This window comes from Heloderma suspectum, chromosome 3 (assembly GCF_057233095.1).
Source record: "Heloderma suspectum isolate Gila_16-S chromosome 3, 16-S_ref, whole genome shotgun sequence".
Classification (NCBI taxonomy): Eukaryota; Metazoa; Chordata; class Lepidosauria; order Squamata; family Helodermatidae; genus Heloderma; species Heloderma suspectum.
Genome location: NC_139460.1, coordinates 157,647,954 through 157,665,021, shown reverse-complemented (window position 1 = coordinate 157,665,021; position 17,068 = coordinate 157,647,954). Strand labels below are relative to the sequence as shown.

At 44.0% G+C, this 17,068-nt stretch overlaps 1 long non-coding RNA gene across 1 annotated transcript in view; it reads left to right on the top strand.

Moving 5' to 3' along the window:
• The first annotated feature begins 5,151 nt into the window (after nt 1-5,151).
• LOC146350369 (uncharacterized) overlaps nt 5,152-17,068 on the top strand; it is a 43,404-nt gene continuing 31,487 nt past the window's right edge. The window contains exon 1 of the long non-coding RNA XR_014789267.1: nt 5,152-5,348. This is a non-coding gene — a long non-coding RNA (uncharacterized LOC146350369). The remainder of the gene's footprint in view (nt 5,349-17,068) is intronic.

Below are 17,068 nucleotides of genomic sequence, written 5' to 3'. Positions count from 1 at the left end.
TATTTAGATTCTTGGGCAAGTTACATTTCTTTTAGTCTCACCATTTGCCTTCTGGGAAATGAGTGTTCTGTGACCAGCCATACCCACCATGGCAGCCATTTCATGTGGGCAACCCTACCCCCATAGGAGCCATTTTGTGAGAGCACCCACAACACTTTCTCAAAATTCCAAATGTGCCCACTGACCTAAACAGGTTGGGGACTCCTGAGGTATATCGATGCATGTCAGGGGCACAGGGCATGCACTCTGGCCTTCTCAGTCTTCCTGCATCACCTTCTTATGTCTGAGAGATTTTGTGATATTCAGTGGTATATAAATGTCACAAATAAATAAAGAAAATAAAGAAAATTGCATCAAGGGAGGAAGTCTAAAGGAGGCTTCTACTTGCATTCCCTTGAGCATAAGCAGAAGTTCCCTTCAGACATATCTGTTCTATGCAGGAAGGTTGGGCAGTGAGAAATCTCAGTTTCATCCTATTTCCTAAATCCTCCTTTATTTTCTAAAATTAATTATTCTTATATAAACTGTTGGTTTCCCCCCCACTAATGTTTACACCAAGATATCTATTTTCTTCCTTCTTCCACACCATATTACATAGGGTGTCCATGTGTCCTCTTTTACAGAGGACAGGCCTCTATTTTAAAGGGCTACCAGACAACTGCCCTCTGTTCAGTCCAAGTCCAGTTTAAAGATAAAGAACCCACAGGAGCAAGAGCTGGGGCCTTGAGGCTGCCCATCAAAGCACCTGGACAGCAGACTGAGTAGGCACACAGGTCACCTGCTCACAGTCTTCCACACTAGGTTGAGATGTACTGTATTTCTATTTAAATTATAATAACTATTTCTAAATCTATATCTATACATATAAATTAGCATATGCACATTTTATGCAAATTGCTGTTCTCTTTTGTCTTTTTTGGAGATACATTTCCTGTTTTTTGGATATTCATAAGTGGCTGCTCTATCTTTCTTTTCAAAGAAAACGAGAGGATTTCTGTCATATCATTATTAATTCTGTACCTTGCCATTTCCCCATATCTTTATCTTATATCATGTAGAAACTCCACTTATTTATTAACATCTGTCATATACACACACACACACACACACATTAACTGTGTACAAGCCTATCTTGTGCTCTGTATTCAAAATCTTTACTTCTTTAATCTGTTCTCCCCTGCCCCCCCACAACAGTTGATGCTAGAGGTAGTTTACTGAGATGACAAACAATAATGCAAAAAGGGGACACCTCTGTCTAGCTCCTCTCTTTAAACTAAAAACCTCTGAAAATCCCCCTTGTCTAAGATGCTCCTGGACTTAAATATACATTTATCAAGTTCTGAAAATACTCCCAGCAATCAACATGCCTTTATTTTTAAACATGCCTTCATTTGTTCCATTCTAATCTGTCATAGGCTTTTTTGTATCCAAGAAAATACAAGTTGCTGGAATCTGCTTTCTTTTTCTAAATGCAATAATATTTAATTTTTCAGATTTTCAGTGTTAAACTCCCAGGGCTAAATCCAACACAGAGTTAAATTTGCTTAAGTCTGTTGAAATCTATGGGCTTAAGCATGCCAAGTCTGTGTTGGATTTATGTTCTATTTACTACAAATGAGTTTGATCTATGTTTATATATTTGGCTATGATCTTATTTAGTCTCCTCACAAATATTCTTCTCCTAGCACCTTATCTGATGGAATTTTACCTTACTTGTGAATCTTAATTATGGCCTATGTTAGTAGTTCTTCCAATATATCTATAGACCTTTTGTAATGTGCTGCAGTAAAGCTGTCTGGGTCCATCATCATCATCATCATCATCATCATCACCATCATCAAATATATTGTTTGTTCTGAAACAGTATCAAGTATCAATTTATTTGTCCAAATATGTAACATTTTCTTGTGTTAACTGTGGCAGTCTGATTAGAGTCATACATAAATTAATATATTTAGATTTTACTTGCTCTGTTGTATAAAGTTCTTTATAATAGTTTATAAATTCTTCTTTTATTTTTCTCTTTCTGTCACAGTTTGTCCTGAAGCTTGTTTTTTAATTTCAAAGATCATACTATTTGGAATATCTTTGTTTTGAATACACCATTCCCTTTTAGGTCAAGAATCAGAGAGCAATCCACTGGCCCCTAGACAGTATCCCAGGGGCCATAAGATGCAGTGGATTTCCCTCTCCAAGGCTGGAGGCAGAACTTCAGCTTTGGAAGAGGAGATCCAATTGAAGGTCCCCAGCCTACCCTTTTCTCCCACCCACCCTGGAAGCCTTGCAGCCCCCAACCACAACCTCGTCCCATGAAAACATTTAGACATGCTCAAGAGCACATCTGAATGTCTTCCTCCCATGGCTACCAGGGCAAGGGACTGCTTTTTTCTCTGTCTGTGGATGAAAAAAAAATACAGGAAGCTCTGCATCCCACCACACTTCTATTGACAGGGGCATAGGATAGAGCACAGCCTCCAATATTGGAGACTTCACTCAGAGCACATAGGATTGCTCTCTAACACTGTAATCCTATATCCACTTATCTGGGGATAAGTACCACATGCATAAGATTGTGCTATAAGCATCTAGTTTTTTTCTTTACTGTATTTAATTGAACAAAATCTATATTATCTTTCTTATTTTTGTCTTTTTTCTAGATTTTCTATTTCTTTCATACATTTCCCCCTAACTTTCTGTCTTGGTTTATTTATCTGTGAAGAAATGGTAATAAAGTGTCCCTGTGTAAATGCATTACTAGCATCCCAAATAGCTGTTTTAGATACTTCCTCTCATTTTTTTTAAACCTCCCATAATTCTTTTTATATTTTTGCTATGAAGTCCATATCTTTTAATAAAAATCTGTCGAGCCTCCAGACTTCCTGTGTTTTGTTTTCAAAGTTATGTTTTTCCAGATAAATGGGGATATGATCTGGAAAAATAAATGGTCATTTCTGCTTTTTAAACTGTTTTTAATATCCCTGGAGTAATAAAAAATGAGCCAGTTCTGCAGTAAATTTTATTTAAAGATGAATAGTCCCTTTCTAAATATTCTCCTAGATTGGCTCATTTTACATTTTCTTTTAATCATCTTATTTTGAACCCACTCCTCCTTTCTTTATTATCTAATTCTTCAATCTTCCTTTCCAACTCTTGTGCCTTATATTCATTCTTTACCACTACTGGGTCACATACTTGTTTTAACTTCTATTTTATTAAGATGTTTATCCAACTCCTATCCTATCCCCCATGAGTTCCCTTTTAAAGCCCTCCAAGCCATTCCCTGTCACCACATCTAGTGACAAATTCCACCGGCATTTTGTATCCATGTGTCTGTATTTACATGTGTGTAGACTAGAGCAGTAGCCTCCAACCCTTTCAGACATTGGACCCAGCTTTAGCCCCAATCTGCTAGAAGGAACTTTCTCTTATGTTTTTGATATATATGTCTGTCTTTGTATTTCTCTGCAGCCCCCACCTGCAATTTCTCCTTATCTCTCTCCATGGGGGGGATCTTCACGGAGGGTTACCTGGATTTTCATGGTATTGGCTTTGGTCCATCAGGGACACACAAAGCAAGAAAATCTGAGTGCACTGTACCTTTGAAATCTGGTTTTCATGGGTCACACAGTACTTGAAAGGAACATACTACTGGGTGGGGTGGGGGAAGTAGAACTGAATGTTATCAGACTGGCAGGGGTTGCTCAACCAATGAGAGAGACTTGTTTGCCCCCCCCCCCCGTCCAGGCTCCCCCCTGCTATTACGTTATTATGAATGGAGAGCAACTAATTCACAATTCTGAAGGCTCCCTCCTGCTACTACATTATCTGCCCCCACTTTTTCCCCAATGTGCATACTTTTGAATTGAGAAATCAAAATCCCCAATTCTGGAGTGCAGGATCTGAAGGCTTCCCATGAAAGCAGTCCTACCCTCAATGTCACCCCATTCCATTCCAGCGCTGTGCCATGGAATTATCAGTAGTGTGGTGGCAAATCCAGAAGTGCAGGGTCCCTTTGTGACAGCCACAGCCATGCTCCCTCACAGCCACGCCCCTTCTAAGATTGTACAACCTTGTAAGTTACACAGCCTTCAACTGGGATCCAAAAACAGTGCAGCTGAGAGTAAGACAGTGGTATTTCAATTGGATGTCTAAGAAAAAAAAATGCAGAGGTGTTAATCTTTTTCACTCACTCACTCACTCACTCAAACACAAACATTTTAGGCTTTCAAAATATGATACTCTATGGAAGCTTCAACCTCTCAACTCAGCCTTTATGGACAGATCCCTTCTCATTTAAACAGCCCCCGTGCACGTTCCCTTAGTGCCCCAACATTACCCATTAGCCTTTCCTAAGCTCCTTCATTATATCTCTTCCATCCTGCAACAGAAATGTCCGCATACCCAGCTGGATTGAAACACACACACACCTTATTTCTCCTCTCCCCACAACTGATTTTTTTTTGTTTCCCTTCCCTCCACCAGGGTTTGTTTGCCCAGATACATGCCAGCCTTGTACCAAAAAGTGTAGCTGACAGAGCAGGTTGCATTTGGCAATTCTGCTTACGGTACAAATTAATGTTCAAGAATTAATAGTGCAATCCAATGGGTGTTTATTTCGAATTAAATTTACAGAGATCTTGGGAAGGCAGCTAAGGCTGCAGTCCTATGCACACTTGCCTGGGAGAAAGCCCAATTGGCAATTGAACATAGTGGGACTGACTTCTGCGTAAATATGAATAGAACTGTGTGATAAATCCTAAAAAATGGCACAAAAACCAGCCACCTGCCCTGCTCCGTAAGTAAATAAGGGTGGCAGCCCCGCCCCCCCCCCCCCCCGCTGCTGCCGTGGCCAGCAGCAGCAGCCCTGAACGGGTGGCCGGTGTTGCAGGAGACAAGGGCAGCACTAGGAGTGCAGGCATGGAGCAGGGATGGGCGGAGAAGCCAAGCTGAGGAAGAGAAGGGGGGGTGAGAGGAGGCTGCAGAGCTCCCGCAGGCTCCCTCTCTCACTCCCTGTGTCTGGCTAGTAGCCACGAGGCAGCCACCCACACTCCCTCTGCTCCCTCCTCCTTCCCTAGCAGACTGCGACCCGGCTGGGGATTGGCTTCAAAAAAAGTGCTGGAGTAACGCCCCAGCGCAACCCGCCACCACTACACCGCTGGGAATTATTGCTTCCAACCTTCCTTTCTACCCCCCTTTCTCCTTCTCCCTGCTTGCAATTACATGAGAAGCTTCCGTGATCTTGAACTAGCACTACTGCGACTTTACATAACAACAGAGAAACTACAGAACATCAAAGAAGCACAGCACTGAGACAGCGGTTTCACAGAGAAGCGAAGGAGCACTTTCTGGTGAGCTACTGAAGTTAGCTTTTAACCCTTTAAACGCTTTAATAATTTAGCGATTTACTGTGTCTCCATATGCATTGAGATCTGTTAAAGATTCACTGCAGGGGAGCAAGATTTATTTCTTACTTTGGAGTAAATGTGCACAGAAAGGGGAGATATGGGAAAAAGTACTTTGACTGGGGAAACAAAAGGGAATGGGGCATCCCACCGCCCTGACCACGTCACTGCCAAGTCACAGAGGCATGCCCAGGAATTAATGTGTGGGGGGGATGGCACACTGTGGCAAAACTGCCAGGGAGCTGCTTTAAGTAAAGAAGTTGGAGTAAAAGGAGTTTCAGGCAATGCAGCGTTTCAAGAGCGAAGCAGCTGGTTGGCGGCGGATTGGTGACGATGTCATCTATCAAGAAGGAGCTCAGACTGCTGTAACTTTGCATCAAATTGCTTGTGAAGACAGCCCCCATGACTCCACCCTCCCATCTTTCTGCCCTTTCTTTTCCGTTCATTTTACCAACACTTTTAAAAAAGTGGTCTGATGCAACTCACTTAAGTTTGATCCGTGATCTGGTTTTGGTTTCCTACCCACTAGTTGAAAACTGATGTACTAGAGTCCAGATGCATATGCCTACCGTCCCGTTGATTTGGGGACAGGGTTGTAAGTCAGTGACGGAGCACATGCTTTGCATACAGAAGGTCTCAGGTTCAGTTCCTGACATCTCCAAGCAGGAAAAAGACCCCTGTCTGAAACCTTGGCGATCTGTTGCCAGTCAGTGTAAACCAGCATTTCCACAACTTGGCAGCCTCCAGGAGTGTTGAACTACAACACCCATCATGCCCAGCCAGGAGTTGTCACCCAACACATCTGGAGGCGCTAGGTTGCAGAAGGCAGGTCTATGCAATACTGAGCAAGATGGTATAGTGGTCAGACTCAGCATAAGGCAGCTGCCTATCTTCCGATCTTCCCCCTGCCCAAGACAAAAGGGGAGGGAGCTGCAACTAGAAGATGTGCGCACACTAACAAGCATTTGCAAAGCATCCCCAAAAGGGATAGGCACCAGGAAACAGGAATAGCTGGTGCGTGTGCCAGTGCCATCATGCCCTGCTTATGGGCTTCTAGGGGAATCAGGTTGGCTAATGGTGGAAGAAGCAGAATGCTAGACTAGGGGTTTCTTCACATGGGGCTTTGTATCCCACAATTTACTGGGGCTTCTGATTATGGATTCTTTTCAGGATTAAGATCGGCTCCCTTACACGGGCTGACATGGGCTGTTTTTTTGGGGCTGTCTTTCTCGGCAAGTTCTTGCAGCCTTTTTGCAACCTCCTCAGAATTTGCTGCCTCTCTCTGCTTGGTCGAGGAATTGGGGGGAGGGGGGAGAAAATGCTGAGAGGGGGATGCTTTGTCAGAATTTGCTATGCTTTTTCTTTTTCTCCTCATCCTGCTGACTCCACTGAGGTAGGAGAGAGGGTGCCCCAATTTACCCAGTCAGAGAGAACCACCTAGAATATGTAACATCAACTCCATATTACATGTTTATCCTGCCGTTCTTCCAAAGAGCACAGAGCAGCATACGTGTCTCTTTCCATTATAGAAAAACCCTGCAAGGTAGCTTAGGCAGAGGAGAGGGGGGTCCATTACAGAAAAACCCTGCAAGGTAGCTTAGGCAGAGGAGCAGGGGGTCCATTATAGAAAAATCCTGCAAGGTAGCTTAGGCAAGGGGAGGGGGAGACTAGCCCAGACTATCTTCCCTCTTTCCATGATGGAGTAGCTTATCATATAAAGCCACCCTATATTTACCTCATGGTGCTGTGGTTACAGCAGAACTGCACAATTTCACATGGCTATTAACACAGATTTACATTTAAATACTACATTATCTCCGATCTTTTAAAAAGTGGGATAAAGGTAAAAAACTGTGGGAGATGCTCTGGAGGTTGATGCCATCATGTAAGGGACCCTCAAACTTCTGTGAGTGACCAATCACGAGCATGCCATAAAAGTCCCATGTGAAGGAGCCCTAGATGGGCATTGGACTGATCCAAGAAAGAAATTCTTACAGGCAGCCTATGGCAAAGCTGTTGCATGGACAAAGATCCATGTATTATATAAATTACTGAGCATACAGACCTCTCCTGTGCTTTCATTAGTTCTGATGTGTGCCTGTAAGGTACCACTGGCATTTCAGGGATTGCTAGCAATTAAGATATCAAAATAGACACAGCATTGTAACCCCACTCAGCTAGATATTACACAACTAAAAATAAATGCCTACGCCCATTTAAAACACACACACTAAAACTAGACAAACTGGCTGTTAAACTACCTGTATAGTTCCATGTGTTCATTAGAAATTCTGCTTTTATCATAATTGGCATCCAGATCAAAGTTTTTAGAAGAATCATAAATAAAACAAGATATGCCATGGTATCTTTGGAAATAAACTATGCAGGAGATAATTTCAGGAGATAAAATGGTTTGAATGGCACTTTTAAGTTTTAAAAAAAGAATGCAAATTCATAAGAGGTGATGACAGAACTAACTCCAAAGCTATTACTCACTTGAGGAGGTTGCAATGGGTTTGTTAATGTGAATAAGTGTTGTGCAGCTGGCTTAATACAAGTGAATCCCAACTAGCTTTGACTGTGTGACTATTTCCAGAGGGGTAGCTGTGTTAATCTGTTGTACCAAAAAGAACAGTCTTGTGGCAGCTTAAAGACTTACAGATTTATTATGCCATAAGCTTTCATGGACTACAGTCCACTTTATCAGATAAATGAAGTGTTATCCAAAGTTTCACGTATATAGATGGTACACATATATGCGTGTGTGTGTTGCATGGGGATTTTAAACAGTGAGGCCAGAGGGAAATTAAATGCAAGGAGTATTGACAGTGGCAATCACGTTATTGTCACTGTCAGTATTTTCTGTATTAAATTTCCTGCTGACTTTACTGTTTACAATTCCTTTCATTTTGACAATTTTATTTTCCTAAACCGATGCCTTAAACTGTGGATCTTAAATGCTGGTAGAGACATCATACCATCGTCATAACTGAATGTTATGCTCCGTATGCCTGGACCTGCCTCCCAGAATGCCTCTGTGTGACTACCTCCCTTCTTTTAACTCTCTCCTGAAAATCCACCTTTTCCAAGAAGCCTTTGGAACATCCCCCTAGTCGCAAGACCCTATTGTAACTGAGCCAAGTTCACATAATCCCCTTCCCCTTGTCTTCATCCAGTCACCCCTTTCTTCTGTTGTTTCCCTGTGTCTATTTTAGATTGAAGGCCCCATGAAGTTGAGATCTGTCAAATACATATTTTGCAAACCACCATGTACAGAGTTGGTGTAATAACAACCACCACCACCACAACTGTACACACAACTAAGATATACTGGACATTGGGCAATATTTAGTTTTGGGTGAACTGAAAACAGTTTGAGGACAATGTCAAAAGGAAAATGTAAAAGAGAGAGAAAAAGATGGATTTTCAATTATTTCTTTTAAAAAGGGCAGATCTAGCAGTCTGACTTACTTGGCATAAGGCAGCCTCATATGTACAGAATAGTACTTGATGTGGAGAGAGAACAAAGAGGACAATAAAGAGGAAGCAGCAATAAGAAGGGAGGAGAAGGTTGTGGAGAGACTTAGAAGAATAAAATAAGATGGAAGGTGGCCATGGAGAGACTTAGAAGAAGTAAATGCAGACTTCAGTCATTCTTAAAAGCTAAGAAGATCGGGTACTTCTACTGATAATTTATACCAGGGACAGGCAGACTTCTGGCTTACAGGATCTATTTTGTTTTTCACTAGAACACTGTGGTCTCCCTGCTGGAGCCTGACACAGAGCGGTGGCACAGCATACAGAATCTGTTATCTACTGCATTCCACAAACCATACATTGGAGTATATACAAATTTGTTTTGTGAGTTACAAGAGATCAGGGATTCTAGCACAACTCTCTAAAAGTGGCCAGCAGAGCTGAACAAGGACCTAGTAAAAAGCAACCAATTAGTATTCCTCTTTTACAGAGGAGGAACACTGAGGCTGAGATTAGCACACCTTGCATTTTTTCTTGCTCTTGTTAAAGCACTGGGAGTCAGAAAAGATCCTGATGTACCACCTGCTCACCCTTGATTTATGTAGTATGTTTAATTTAAAACACAGTGTATAGACTGTATTGTGTTTGCTCACATAACAACCCCAATCAGGTAGGTAATTTTCATAGGCAAGGAACTGGTGGCAAGAAAGAACTTGTCTAGGGCCCCAAAATTAGACCATGGTATCAGTAGCGCTTGAAGATAGCTTTCAAAGGCCAACTGGGCCCCATCTATATGGCACCGTTTTGACCCCCCCACATCACAACTGCGCAGCAGTGCGGCTTCAAATCACCATGCCCTGTGATACACTCGCGATGTACCGCGCGGTTCCCTAACAGACTCTCTGTGCCCTTTTTTTTGCCATTACACTGAAATGCACAGCTGTGCAGACCCATGAGTGTGGGGATGCGACACTTCAGTGGCTGTTTTATATTTCAGGGGCTCTGCTGTAGCTTTCTGACCCTGTTTTAGGTAAAAATTGGGTATTTTGTGCTCCTTCATTTCCGCACCATCAGTTTGAGACTCTCCGGCCTGAGACTCTCGTGATGGTTCATGCTCACAAGCGTGAGCTCTACGTGCCTAGCCATCACTCTGAAATGGTGGCCAGAGCGATGCTGTTCCTCCCTCAAGATCACCGCCACAACCCTTGGGTACTGAGTCCAAAAGCAACCGTTGTGAAGATACGAAGCTGCAAAAATGTGCGAAACTGTGATTAAATAGATGAAAATGCCCCTCTGTGCCTCTGTAACTGCGCAGCTGCGAAGGGATGGGGGAGCAAAGGCACATCACAGAGTGATGCAGGCACTACACACGCCTGCAACACGCCCACTGTAAGATGCGGAGTGAAGTCAGGGAAGGAACAGACAGCCCGCAACCGCAGGGGAACCTGCAGCAAACCTCCAAAATCGCAGTAAAATGGCTCTTTGGAACTCCGTTTTTTCTGGGCGAAAACCACGGATGGCTGCAAAGTCATGACTGCATCATCTATCATGAGGGACCTCGACACGTACCCACCCTGGAGTAAAAGTCCAGTGTAGATGGGGTCCTTGTCATCCATAAATGTTCTTGCATTCCATGGACATGCTGGCTGGGAAAGGTGGGAGTTATAGTCCAACACATCTGGAGGGCTCCAGATTGGGGAAGGCTGTTTTAAGTCTTGGTGTACCGAGGACAAACCTGGGTGTGCCTACCTGTGCAACTGAGTGTTTGTTTGTTTTTTCTCTTGAGAATAAATAGGGGGAAATTTTCCCTCTAATTTGATCTTTTCATCCGTTCACTGTGTGGGTGGTTTGAAGCAATGCCAAGTTGTACCAAGAGTGCTGTACAAGAAAAAAAAGAGCCCCAACATGGCGAAACACGTTTGAGGTTGCTGAATTGGTCTGGGAAAGCTGGTTGTGGCTGTAAGTAGTAGTGTAACAGGAAGAACTCTACTGGAAAACCCAAGGTTAAATTGATTCTGTATGCATGCCATTGGCTTGAATGCTTCCCAAGTTCTCAGCATTATTCATTGCACCTTTAAAATAATTACGCAAAGATGTTTGCACTTAATCTGGCAAATTTCGAGCCTGTCAAATCTTCACACCAGAGATTTTTTCCATAAAAGCTTTTGAAACAGCACAAAGCTGTTTCTTAAGCATGGTTAGAATGTCCAAAGGTGCTTCCAAACAGAGGAATCCTCACACAAACAATCAGAAGGCACTGTGCAGCTATTCTGTCTTTTTTCCCCTAAATGGATTTTCCATAGTACTAAAAAAGATGGAAGAAGTGGTAGGAATACATGGGAAGACAATGTCATCTGCACCCCCCATACACACACCTTAAACATTTGTGAATGAGGCAGGGTGATGGCACAATAAAGGCCCCAACTGCAAGCACCCTGACAATAATGGAAATGGAAATTCAGCCACTCAAGCCTGTCTCCTTACAAAGGTCAAGGACAGATGCAACTTATATATAGCAGTGGGGACACCTCAGAAGTCACCTTGCTGTGTTCAGTTCAGACATGCCTTTTTCTCTGCTGAGGAAAGCTCTGAAGAAACTTTGAAGACAGATGTTTAAATGGCAAACAGCTGATTGTAGTGTCATCAGTATACTTTCTCTCAATCCCCAAGAGCAGCCTTTCAGAAATAAAAAAAAGAAGTGAAGGGTGAATGCAGCGCTGGCTCCGGGTTTTTGAGGGCCCTGGGGCAAGACATCTTCAATGGACCCCTCCCTCAGTAAGTTTGCCTTTTCACTATCATTGTCACCAACTGCTATTGCTCCTCATCCTCTTTCTCATAATTGCTTTCAGTTGCTTGTGTGACAGGCAGAGAGCCGGTGAGCAAGCAGGCAGGGACATCTCATGCTCCTCCTTCCCACCACCACCATTGTCTGGGCCACAGCAGCAGGCAGGTGAAGAAGTAGGTTGCAATGGTGAAGCGGAGGAGCAAGTCCAGAAGGCTCTTGTCAGTGGGTCTCTGCTGTGGTGTAGGCACATGCCCAACCATGTTTACCCTTGATGCCAGCCCTGGATAAATGTTTAAACATACAGGAGCCTTTGGACTGACCTACAAGTGGCCTGTGCTGTGACCTAAACTGGGCTGTACCAGCAATGTTACCATGATGTGGGGAGAGAGAGAGAGAGAGAGAGAGAGAGAGAGAGAAGGTGGAAAGGAGGGATGGAAAAGGAGAACAAAAAAGACATCCAGAAAACAAATTAAAGGGGGGGGGGTTCCTATGTTCCAGGCACGGTTTAAAGGTGGGCTCTATGTCTCCCAGTCCACTGATGCACCAGGGGAGAAATAAGGGTGATGGTCATGACATACCAGCATTTTATTTGTTGTTAAGCACGCTTTCAAGGTAAGTTACGAAGCTACGATTGTGCCACAGGCACAACCCCCATATGATGACTATTTAAATCAGCTTTCCCTAACCAGGACTACAACTCCCAGGGGTTGTGGGTACCTGGTGTAAATGTTACATCTGCCATTAGCCAATGTTCAGTTGCCAACACAAACAACCCATCCCAGTGACTCAGAACAAGCTTATTTTAAAAGGAATGCTGCTGTGAGTGCTAATTTGAAGAGGTTTGACTAACTGACATGGAAGTGAATGTCACGTCTCTCTGCATTTCCAGTCACTCTCAACACAAAAAGGATTCCTCAAGCTCAAATGGAAGCACGTCAGGCACTCCAAACAAGCTCTTCAACCCTGTTTCCTGTACTCGCATTTCAAACATGCTATTTTTGAAAGCTGTTCTTCCCATGTGCTCTCTGCCTTGCACATTTCTGACTGTTTGGAGGAAATGAACAGAGCAGGTAATCTCAGAACAGAAACTGCAGAAAAGAAACATGGCACTGTTTTTGCAGCAATTGTTTTTATGTTTGACATATCACTTTACTGATCTATCCTGTAAGTATCGTGATTCCAACAGTGCAGTTCAATGTATGTTTAATTGGAAGTAAGCCATACAATATCCAGTGAGGCTTACCTCCTAGTACAGGGGTCCCCAACGCAACACCCGTGGGCACTATGGCACTCCCAGGACCTCCAGTGGTGCCCATGAAGCTCTCCCTTCCCTGCCCCCTTAACAAAAACTGTTTGAAGAACACCTTGAAAAATGTTAGGGCAATCATCTTTCTCTCCCTTTCTAGCCTCTAGCCGTGCTCTTTCTCTGCCCTCTACCCCTTTGCCTTGCTGTTTCTCCCCTTCCCAACCTCTAGCCATGCTCTTTCTCTGCCCTCTACTGCTTTGCCTTGCTGTTTTCCCCTCCCTCCCAGCCTCTAGCCATGCTCTTTCTCTCCCCTCTACCCCTTTGCCTTGCTCTTTCCCCCCTCCCAGCCTTTAGCCATGCTCTTTCTCTCCCCTCTACCCCTTTGCCTTGCTGTTTCCCCCCTCCCAGCCTTTAGCCGTGCTCTTTCTCTCCCCTCTACCCCTTTGCCTTGCTGTTTCTCCCCCTTCCAGCCTCTAGCCATGCTCTTTCTCTCCCCTCTACCCCTTTGACTTGCTGCTTCCCCCTCCCGCCCAGCCTCTAGCCGTGCTCTTTCTCTCCCCTCTACCCCTTTGCATTGCTGTTTCCCCCTCCCTCCCAGCCTCTAGCCCCACTAGTTCTCTCCCCTCTATGCCTTTGCCTTGCTGTTTCTCCCCCCTTGCTCTTTCTCTCCCCTCTGTGCCTTTGCTTTACTATTCCCCTCCCCCTCCTAGCCTCACTATTTCTCTCCTCCACCCCTCTTAAGTTCACATTTGACTAGCCAGGCCCCCATGGCATTATGTGGCTAGCCACATCCTCCATGGGAGCCATTTTGTGGTGGTGCCCATAGCAGTTTCTCAAATTCCTGAATGTGCCCACAGATCCAAAAAGGTTGAGGACCCCTATCCTAGTAAGGGCATTTAGGACTGAAGGTATCATTTTGACCTACTTTCTCACAATTAATCCTACTAGAAATCAAAGACCTGCTGCAGGATCATTCTGCAAATATTATATATTGATTTATTACATTTATATCCCACCTTTTTTCCTTATTAAGGAACCCAAGGCGGCATACATAGTCCTCCTCCTCCTCCATTTTATTTTCACAACAACAACCCTGTGAGGTGGGGTGGGCTGAGAGTGTGTGACTGGCCCAAAGTCACCCAGTGAGCTTCCATGGCCGAGTGGGGACTAGAACCTGGATCTCCCAACTCCCAGTCCAACACTTTACAGTCCATTATACCACACTGGCTCTCGGTGTGCTAAATATTAGCAGATGATGAATCTCATGCCAATAAAAGCTACACTTGTGGATTTCTGCAGATCCAGCTACTGTTAAAGATACAGGAGCAGGGCAGGAACATTTCAGGGTGGGATGGGGGTCAGTTGGCAACTCTAGTGAGAAGCCCTTCAGCACAGTGAGATCATCTGCCATCCCAATACAGTTCTCAGGGATCCAGCCCAGGTGAAGCAGGAAGGGAGCAATGCTGGAATGATCAAGAGATTGAAGCCTCTTGAACTGGTTTCTGTATGATAAAGATGTATTAGAATTGCAGCTATTGCTTGGTTATCTAAAGGTGTGGAGTCGCTATCAGGAATATCATTCTCTTTTATCGCCTTACTTATCACTTCAGGCAATTATCCAACAAGGGTAGACAAACGAGGAGATGATAAGCCAGCCAGCATGTTTGCCATCCTCGAAACTGACTCTGTAAATGAACTTTCCCTTACACATATGTGCATTCAGATCTAAGAATGAGTCACAGTATTCACAATCCAATCTGCAAACTGAGGCTAATATTGCATCCTTTGCGTCACTTTCATTGCTGGGTCTTTCACCCATACAAATATATTCATATATATTCTAGTAAATCAAATGCCTGTGGCCAATTCATATGTAGCTCTTCATTTCCATCTTCCGCAGACTAGGGCTGTAGCCACAGGGGCACGGGGAGACTGATTCTCTCAGTGGGTATTTCAGGCCTCTCTCTTTAATTTTCAGCTTTTGTTTTTAAAGAGTGTATAAAGAAAAGCATGTAGAGATTATTCTGATTATTCAGTAAGAAGTAAGCCTGCTCCTGCCTTCCAGTGTTTTGGTCAGTGAAAGCCCAGGGACAATTGTCAAGCTCTTGCTATTTATTCTTCATTTGTTTTAAAATAAAATGGAAAGCCAGTATGGGTAACGGATAGAAGACTAGACCTGGAGCAGACAGATCAGGGTTCAAATTCTGCTCAGCCATGAATCTCACTGGGTGTCCATGGGTCAGTCACTAACTCTCAGCCTGAGCTACCTCACATGGTTGTTGTGAAGATAAAATGAGATCACCCCATGTCCACCACTCTGCGTTCCTTGGGGAAAGGGTGGGATTAAGATGCAGTAAAATACTTACTTTATTGAAAATACTTACATGCTGCCTTTCTTCCTGAGAACGGGCCTCCAAGGTGTCTAACAAGAAGAGAAAATTGAGACATAGTAAGCTAAAGTGTCCTCCCCTCCCCACTGCCACTGCCACTCTAACTGCTATTCTTTAAAGCAACATTCTCCAACCTGCTGCTGTTTGACGTTTTAGACTACAACTCCCATAATCCCCATATAGCATACTGGCTGTGGCTGATGTGAGTTGTGGTCCAAAACTTCTGGAAGTCACCCGGTTGGAGCTATGCTACCTTAGAAACCAGGGCCAAGTAGGACGGGATGTTTTCATACTTTGGGGACAGGGATTCTTCTCTCCTAGGCAGCTAGATGGTGTGCAGCTCTTGGCTGTATCTTGTGGCAATGATAACAAATGAAGGCTAGGAGCAGGGCAGAAAATGATGTAAATTGTCTTCTCCCATTCCTTAGGCTGTATATACCAGTAGTCTTCACTATTTTTCAAGTGGGAGTCACTCTGGCAAAAAAAATTCAGTATGAGAGCTGTCCTTCCCCTATGTCTGCCGCATCAGTTTCCTTGTCCTCCTACCTGCCATTCCTGACTCTCTCCTTGCCTGCCCGCCCTCCCAATCTGTCGCCTTCCTTCCCTCTGTCTACCTGCCTGGTCTGGCTCCATCCTGCCCACCCACCCATCATGTCTGTCTCCCTCCTCCCTCCCTCCGCATTGCCACCGCTACCCACTCTTCAGATCAGCCAAGTTCTCTGAAGAGCCCTGTCAGCCAGAAAAGCAGCCAGCATGGCTCTTTAGAGTGGTGGCCATGTCAACATGCCTGGCTCTGGGGGGTCCTTTCTTAGAGTCAGGTATTGTGGGAGGAGTCCCTGGAGATCACCCACAGTACAGGCGATCTCTATTGGGCGGGATAGCTAATACCCTGGAAGACAGAAACAGAATTCAGAGTGATCTTGATAGACTGGAGTCCTGGGCAGAAAACAACAGAATGATATTTAATAGGGATAAATGCTAAGTTCTGCACCTAGGAAAAAGAAACCAAATGCACAGCTACAAGATGGGTGATACTTGGCTCAAGAATACTACAAGTGAGAAGGATCTTGGAATTGTTTTAGATCACAAGCTGCATATGAGCCAACAGTGTGATGTGGCTGCAAAAAAGGCAAATGCGATTTTGGGCTGCATTAATAGAAGTATAGCTTCCAAATCCTGGGAAGTGCTAGTTCCCCTCTACTCAGCACTGGTTAGGCCTCATCTGGAGTACTGTGTCCAGTTCTGGGCGCCACACTTGAAGAAGGATGCAGACAAACTGGAGAGGGTTCAGAGGAAGGCAATGAAGATGGTCAGGGGACTGGAAACAAAGCCCTATGAGGAGAGACTGAAAGAACTGGGCATGTTTAGCCTTGAGAAGAGAAGACTGAGGGGAGATATGATAGCGCTCTTCAAGGAGCACTCCACACTGCAACACTTTGTAATCATAAATAGTAAAAAAAACAAAAAACAAGGGTGTGATTAAATCAAATCACTTCAACAGCCTGCATTTAGATTTTTGCTATTTTGCATTGACTTATGACATGCCGCCTTAGCCTGTCATTATCGCCCATAACATATTTGGCTCTTTGCCTGAAACTCATGCCCAGTAACACTGAGTGCCTTTTATTATGAAAGTACTGGACTTCCAGATATGGGCTAGAGGGGTCTTTTCCCAGCGAACAGGGAGGAAATGCTGCATGACATCCAGTTTCTCTCCTTTCAAAATGAGCTATCATGAGTCATTATGAGCACAATTAAATAATAAAGC